Genomic DNA, 8,557 nt, shown 5'->3' on the forward strand with positions numbered 1-8,557 from the left:
ACATGCCAGGAAGCAGGGAGTTGAACCTGCCTCTCCTGAATCCCTAGTAGCATGGAGGGATCTGGCAGCAGCAGGGGCTGAGTCAGAGGCTTTGGCTGTGTTTTGAATCAGAGCAGAGGGGAGTTTCTGTAGCAGCGTGCGGGGTTACTCCCTGGCACTGAGCGGGTTTGGCTGGAATTTTTCTCCTAGTTTCAACCTATGTAAAAGACATTGCTCAGGGGCAGCGAAAGCCAAGGGAGAGTTAGCTTAGGTCTCTACGTATCGCCGTGTTTCACCTGGAGAAATTCCCTGGCCTCTGCCATGCAGGAGGTCAGGTTACATGGCCTTTTAGCCCTAGGATCAGTAACTCTGCAGCTGGATTTGGATTTTTCTTGAAAAAACAGGGTGGGGGGGGCAGATTCCTGGATCCACCTGAACTGTACTTGGTGCAGGACCTGGAATGGGGCCAAAGGTAGCTTCAGGTGTTAGCCGACGGCCAAGGATGTTTGGTGAGGTGCCAGCTATGCCCGTTTATACCATCCGTGACTTTAACCGCTAGGACGCACTGTCCCTTCGCGGCGGGCAGCCCGGGCTAGGCTGACGGATGCCCCAAGGTCCTAACCACCCGTGACTTTAACTGCTAGAGCTCAGAGCTCCTTCGCAGCGGGCAGCCAGGATTGACTGACAGGTGCCCCAAGAGTTTGCCCCGTGGAGGCGGCACAACTCAACGCTAGGCTCTTAGTACTCTCACCTAATGGCCAGGCTTTAGAGCCAAACGGCTGAGGTTCTTTAATTGTGATGGCTGCTTTACAGTAAACCAGAGAAAACAAGTCAGGCTTATGCATAAATGGTTACCAAAATTTATTAAGCTAGATTCTAATCATGTGGTTACAAAATTGCTAGTGCCTACTTATTTAAATGTAGAGATGTTACACACACACAAACAAGTTACAAAACGGAAGCCACAATCCCAAAGAAAGAAAACAAAGTATAGAGCTCTATTTCAAAATATGTGTACACTAAAGATAGGAGATCAGGTGTGGGTGCTTCTTACCCTCCTTGCATCTCTCGATTCCAGCGGTGCCAAGCCAGGATCGGTCACTCAATTCCGCGGAAAGACGAATAAGGGACAAGGCGTAGGGACCCTCTTAGCTGCAGAAGCCTTGGGAGGCTGTCACTTATCTGACCAGCAGATAGATAGTGAAAAGCACTCAAAAATCATGGTGCTGTAGGTCCCCTACTTATACCTCTGTACTCCTTTATTCTCTTTCTCCTTTCTTATGCCAAATTGAGGCTGGTCTGTCGGGGTGACGCCAGCTTTTGCAAGAGTAGTTTACACTTGCAAGGGAGAGAAACAATAAGTTTCGACTACTGGACATTTCTTTTATCAGGGTAAATATTTTCCCACCTAGGATGTTGGTGTGTGTGCATCACGCTACTTAGTAGGGGCTAAGAGCCAGGTCTGTCACAGGGCCTCTGCCTGCTGTGAGCTTAATCGTCGTATCTGTTCCCAGAGGCACATTGTAGCAGCACACCTGTGCTTCAAAGGCTGTGCTGGAATATATGTTAAGTGCCCTGTTCCTGCTTCCTCCTGTGTTTCCAGCAATGCTGGTCTGAGGGGGGGGGGGCTGGCTGTCTGGCTACATTCCACCCCCTGATGCACCACACTACATCCCAGATTGCAAGGTGGCGGTGATGCCAGCACCTCTTGCCCTCCTTGGGGAACTCTAGAAATACCCAACAACCAAATTAGAGGATGAGGGTTCGCGGAATTGGTTAGGATCCCTTTTTAGCTCTAGGTATCTGATTTGCGTGGAGGAAAGATCAGTTTGAATCAAACGCTTCATAATACATAAAGTTACACAAAAAACAATTACAATAATTAAAATGGTTAAAACAGTATTTACAACCGAATGTAAAAACGGGGAGAGGGAAAATCCCAAGTGTTGAGCTAACCATTGCATCCATGAGGTTTGTCCATTCTCAGCCACTGCATGTAGTGGTACAAATTCAATTCCCAGTCCATTGGTTGAATCTAGCAAGGTGCACATCCAGCAATTTGTAGCACCAGCAGCTGAGGCGATGGTTTGGATTGCTCCCCGAAGAGGATGTTCTGGTATTGCCAAGGTGACTGGAGCCAACAGAAGGATCATGAGGGCTTGCAGGAACATATCTCTGGTGGGTCGTGTTCTAGCTAAAAAACTTATTTTAAAACCAAAAGCAAAAATTACACCTGCTATTATAAGTAATGGCAAATATATCAACAGTCCATAGTAGTCTCTAGTGATCAAACAGGTCTGCTGCATGGTCCATTTTGCTGACAGGTTAGCTGGCAGGTTGCTCGGAACCATGGGACCATTCCTGCAATAAATCACATGGTCAGCCGGTCTTGGATGCGATCCAAGCCTCTGTAATGGTTATTAGCCTTTTATCAGCATTTAAGGCACTCCATACACCTTTCTCTTTATAGGCGTGCAAAACGCAGGTAAAGGTTCCCAGGGCTGGGTGTTTAATCACAACAGTGTCTCCGGGAGCATACTTGGAACTGTGCAGTGGTGTTCTGGCAGGGGAGATAGCTTTCCCTGTAGGGAAAAATCCCCTGCTGATTGGACTTCCTGTAGGAGTCTGTCTGTTGTTTAATCTCTGCACCACTTTGTCCAGTCTGTCTCCCCATGTGCCATCAGTAGGCTTCAAGTGATTCTTTAGCAACCCATTCCAGCGCTCGACCATGCCATTAGATTGAGGTCGATATGGAAGGTGGAAGGTCCATTGGACTCCATGGTTAAGGGTCCATTCCCTTACAAGTTTATTCTTAAAATGCGAACCATTATCTGATTGGATTTCTTGAGGCATTGGGACAATTGCTGTTAAGCGGTTTAGTCCCATAACTGTGGACAACCCTGTTGCCAGTCGGGTTGGATATGCAAAACCAATCCCTGAAACAATTTCTACCCCAGTCAAGATGTATTTCCACGTCTGCCTTGTAGTGGGCAGTGGTCCGACATAGTCGACCTGCCAGGTTGCCCATAGTGTTTTTCCATCTCTTAGCCTGGCAAACCTTTGTCCTTCTGCTATATGTTTTCTAGTCTCAGCACAAATAGTGCAGGCTTGCACCAGGTCTCTAGCCTGTCTGTGGGTGATAGGCCACCCCCTGATATGTGCTTGCCGCACTAACTCATCACTTCCTGTGTGTCCTAAATTATCATGTAACCATGAATATAAGTGTTCCCATTCTACTTGTGTGGTAAAGAGCTGGGCAGCTGCATCGGCTAAATTGTTTAACTGTGCAGCTGGGGTATTATTCCTCTGATGAGCTGAGACATGTCCTATAGACAGGGGTTGTTGCAGGGCATGCTGATATAACCACTTCCAGTATTCCAGTCCCCAGACTGGTTTACCTCCTATTTCCCAGTGGTTATTTTTCCAGTTAGTGATCCACTGAGTGGCACCTGCCCACACCGCATAGGAGTCCGTATATACTGCGGTGGCTCCTGCTTCACAGGCCAGTTTAATTGCAGATAATTCTGCAAGTTGTGCTGACCCATCAATTTCAGCAGTTAGGGGTGCTGCAGAGGGGTCTGCAGGCACTGCTGCAGCTTTTCCCTTCCATTTTCCTTTAACCAGCCTGGCACTGCCATCAGTGAACCATACTCCCTCAGGCTTAGAAGGATCAAATGGGGCAGCATCCTTAATGGGAGACTGCTGTGGAGGTAGGCGGTATTCATCAGGCATTCCTACTTTCCATAGGGATTCCTGAATCATAGTGGGGTTTTGTGCAGTGTCTGCACTACCTACCCTGTGGTGTATGTAAAGTGCCCATCTTTGGATAGTCATCTTTTGTGCTACACCAGGTGGTAACTCTTTCCCTTCCAATATAGGTTTAATGATTGGAAGAGGAGTGTGAATTGTGATGTCCTTATCCTGAGTTAATTCCTCAGTTTCTCTCAAGGCTGTGTAAGCTGCCAGAAGCACCTTCTCATAAGGCGTGTAGTTAGCCTGTGACCCTTGCCATGACTTGGAACCAAACTCAATTGGTCGTCTGGGAGCAGTGTCACTTTCTTGCCAGAGAGCATAAGACATTCCAGTGGCTCCCACAGTTAGGTACAAATGGAATGGGGCTTCAGGATGTATGGGACCCAGAGCCTGATAGGTGTGTATCTCCCCTATCAGTTGCCTGAGGGCTTCCTCATGGGCAGGAGCCCATTCCCAGGCAGCACTTTTCTTTAACAAATTGTACAATGGTCTGGCTATAATGGCAAAGCCAGGTACATGTTTTCTCCAAAACCCCAGGGTTCCCAAAATCTGTCTCAATTGATCTTTACTTTCAGGGGAGGGTGCCTGATTTAGCTCTTGCACAGTGTCATTAGGCACAGACCTCCTACCTCCCATCCATACAGTACCTAAGAATTTTATCTCTTGGGAGGGACCTTGGCATTTCTCAGCTGGTAACTCTAAATTAAGGGCTTCTAGTGCTCCTTTGATTTGATTCATAGCCTCCTGTACCTCTTCTGGGGTTTTCCCACCTATTAAGATGTCATCAATGTATTGCACAGTTTGTACATTGGGTGGCAGGATAAGGTCATCTAGGACCTTTGCCAGTGCCCCATGGCAAATAGTGGGTGAGTGTTTAAACCCTTGTGGCATTCGGGTAAAAGTGTATTGTACACCTTTCCAAGTAAAAGCAAATCTTTCCTGGTCAGCTGGTTGCAAAGGGACCATGAAGAACATGTCCTTTACATCTAATACTGCTAGCCAGGGTTTATCCCAGGTTTGTATGGTGTTTACAATATCTGTTATGCTAGGGACTGCTGCAGTTAATGGTCCAGTGTTACTGTTTAGCTTCCTATAGTCTATAGTGAGTCTCCATTTGCCATTTGGTTTCTTGATGGGCCACACAGGAGAATTAAAGCGAGAGTGGGTACGAATTAAAATTCCTCGCTGTTCCAAATCTTTGATCAGGTCAGTAACAGGGCTTATGGCCTCAGCTGGGACATTATACTGCTTTATGTTTGTTACTGTTGAGAGCGGGAGAGCAGGCGCGCTGCTAAGTAAGTTTACAGAATAGTGGGGAGGGCTTTCCTCTTCCAGGTGGGTGGCATGAGGAACAGAACTGACTCCAAAAGCCCATCTTTCCCCATTAATCCTTCCCTTCTTTCCTCTTAAAACATCCATGCCCAGTATGTTGGCATTGCCCAAAATAACCTCATATTTTCGGGGCTGATGGTGGGGTTGCAATGGGATATCCAGTTTTATCTTAACTAATGGGTAAGTTATGGTACTGCCATTTACTCCTGTAACAAGTATCTGCTTTCGGCCAGTAGGTGGCGAGCCCTGAAAACTTTCTCGCTTAATCATGGACATTTGAGCCCCTGTGTCCATTAAGAAAGGAATAATGTGTTTGTCATTTACAGTTACATGTATCCGGGGGTCTTTTGCTGTTGTTTTCTCCTCTTTGGATTTAAGCTGGTTTATTAGGAGAGGAGATTGACCCCCGCAAGCTAGTTTCCCTGCTCTGGTAACTCTTGCAGTTGCTGCAGCAATGGAGTATACAGGGTGTCTGCAGGTGGGGAAAGAGGAGAGAGCTGCAGAGGTGCACTGGGAGTAGCATTAGTTGTCTCCCAGTCAGCTCTTTTAAAGGTGGTGAATAATTTTAGCCGCTCTGTGGGCAGTCCATTTATCACATCTCTGGGATAACCTAAAGCCAGACATTGTCTCCACAACTTGGCTCTAAGCTCCTTTTCCTCCTGGGTTGGCTCTCGCTTGTTTTTATGTCCTTTAGATGGTGCCCCCTTGTTTCCCTGAAGGGAACGCATCTTAGCTTTGCCTGTCAGTGCTCTGATGTCTCCGAATTCTCTAAAGTATGACACCAGAAGGTTTAGCAGTGCCCGAAAGGTACTGTTATGTGCTGCAGCTTCTGATCTAAGGGACAGTGCCATAGCCCTGTGGTTACTCGGAACTCCCTTAAGCAGGGGTCTGAGATCATCTACATTTACCTGACCCTCCCATGGGCTTTCATAGGCTAACCCTTGAGGGTTTTGGCCAAGCATGCTAATGACAGCCACAGTTAATAGAGCTGTTTTTACCTCATCTATGTTGGTCCAGTGCATTATTGTGAGTTCATCTCGGTCTGCCGGGTAAATTCCTCTTGCCCATTGTCAAGCCAGAGACCAAAGTGTTTTAGGGGTGTTCCCCTCTGAGTGTTCCAGGAATATTCCTGCACCTAAGTTAAGGCGCTCAGTTTCTTGGGCTGTCAGGTGTATATATCCACCCCCAGTGTCCCAGAGGCGGACCAGCCACTCTATTATACCTTCCTCAGGCTTTTTAGCAAAATCTCCCTGGATTGTTTTTAACTCCATGGGAGTATATTGGCGGGTGGTAATTTTGGTAAAGTGTGTTGGAGCTTTACTCCCTTTTCCCTTTTTACCTCCCTTCTTTGTTTTTGAAGAGGTGGATGGATAATTGTCATCCCCTTCTTCATCCAGCTCTGCCCCACTCAAATTTTCCTCATGTTCTTCTGATTTGTGATGTGTGATAGCTGGTCTTAATTTTACAGAGGGACCTTCCTCCTCAGAGGAGGGGGACTCATCTGCTGAATCCCAAATGTCTCCATCCCATTCCTCAGGGTCTAGCCAGAGAGCAGTCTCAACTTTAGCCCGGTTGATACTGCGTGTTTTAGTCTCCAGCTTTTCCCTTTGTTCTATCCCTTCTTTCTCAATTAAGGGAAGTAATCTTTTCTGAAGATGTTCCATATCCCTATTCAGTGTTCTTACTCTGGTATCTAAATTCTGGCATTCCTTGCGCAGTGTGTCCCTTTCCTGTTGTAGCCTATTAAATTCTATTGCCAGACTATGATAATCCTTACAGGCAGCTTGCCAAATGTTAGTAAGCAGCCATATACAAGCACCTTTTCCTTTCCCTTTCTTCATCTTGCAGGCAGTTCTCCAGTTACAGAAATGCTGCCAGATCTCTGCTGGTTTTCCCCAATATTTCTCCAGCAGTTCTTTGCTCCACAGAGGATTTCCCCATCCCTCTTGGGTCAAACTTTTCTCTAGCTCAGGGAATTCTGTGGTGTTTATCATGACTGGTTTCATTGCGTTACTGTACTGCAGCCTATATCACAATCCTGTTCGTGACGCCAATTTCTGTTAGCCGACGGCCAAGGATGTTTGTGAGGTGCCAGCTATGCCCGTTTATACCATCCGTGACTTTAACCGCTAGGACGCACTGTCCCTTCGCGGCGGGCAGCCCGGGCTAGGCTGACGGATGCCCCAAGGTCCTAACCACCCGTGACTTTAACTGCTAGAGCTCAGAGCTCCTTCGCAGCGGGCAGCCAGGATTGACTGACAGGTGCCCCAAGAGTTTGCCCCGTGGAGGCGGCACAACTCAACGCTAGGCTCTTAGTACTCTCACCTAATGGCCAGGCTTTAGAGCCAAACGGCTGAGGTTCTTTAATTGTGATGGCTGCTTTACAGTAAACCAGAGAAAACAAGTCAGGCTTATGCATAAATGGTTACCAAAATTTATTAAGCTAGATTCTAATCATGTGGTTACAAAATTGCTAGTGCCTACTTATTTAAATGTAGAGATGTTACACACACACAAACAAGTTACAAAACGGAAGCCACAATCCCAAAGAAAGAAAACAAAGTATAGAGCTCTATTTCAAAATATGTGTACACTAAAGATAGGAGATCAGGTGTGGGTGCTTCTTACCCTCCTTGCATCTCTCGATTCCAGCGGTGCCAAGCCAGGATCGGTCACTCAATTCCGCGGAAAGACGAATAAGGGACAAGGCGTAGGGACCCTCTTAGCTGCAGAAGCCTTGGGAGGCTGTCACTTATCTGACCAGCAGATAGATAGTGAAAAGCACTCAAAAATCATGGTGCTGTAGGTCCCCTACTTATACCTCTGTACTCCTTTATTCTCTTTCTCCTTTCTTATGCCAAATTGAGGCTGGTCTGTCGGGGTGACGCCAGCTTTTGCAAGAGTAGTTTACACTTGCAAGGGAGAGAAACAATAAGTTTCGACTACTGGACATTTCTTTTATCAGGGTAAATATTTTCCCACCTAGGATGTTGGTGTGTGTGTGCATCACGCTATTTAGTAGGGGCTAAGAGCCATGTTTCACCTGGAGAAATTCCCTGGCCTCTGCCATGCAGGAGGTCAGGTTACATGGCCTTTTAGCCCTAGGATCAGTAACTCTGCAGCTGGATTTGGATTTTTCTTGAAAAAACAGGGGGGGGGGGCAGATTCCTGGATCCACCTGAACTGTACTTGGTGCAGGACCTGGAATGGGGCCAAAGGTAGCTTCAGGTCACCTCTGTGCTTCTGGTCACCTCTGTACTTTCTTGCACCTGGGATCATGGGTCCCGGCTGGTCTCTGCTGAGCCTCAGGGCTGCTCTACCCCAGAACCATTCCAGCAACCGGACATAGCCAGGGCAGTGCTGTCCTGGCCCATCCGCCCAGTCACCCCCCTTTCCCACCGTGCCCCCATGCCGGGATGGGCTACACATGCAATAAAAAGCAAGGTATTAAAAAAAAACCACTTTAAAATGGAGGGGGGGTGCTATTTGGTCT

At 47.3% G+C, this 8,557-nt stretch overlaps 1 long non-coding RNA gene across 1 annotated transcript; it reads right to left on the minus strand.

Moving 5' to 3' along the window:
* Positions 1-816: 816 nt before the first annotated feature.
* On the minus strand, positions 817-8,061 carry LOC142072233 (uncharacterized). Its single transcript, XR_012668666.1, has 2 exons — positions 7,693-8,061; positions 817-2,340 (listed from the first exon to the last, which is right to left on the minus strand). It is a non-coding gene; the product is annotated as an uncharacterized LOC142072233 (long non-coding RNA).
* Positions 8,062-8,557: the final 496 nt, after the last annotated feature.

The sequence above is a fragment of the Caretta caretta genome, chromosome 5 (assembly GCF_965140235.1).
Source record: "Caretta caretta isolate rCarCar2 chromosome 5, rCarCar1.hap1, whole genome shotgun sequence".
NCBI classification, from domain to species: Eukaryota; Metazoa; Chordata; order Testudines; family Cheloniidae; genus Caretta; species Caretta caretta.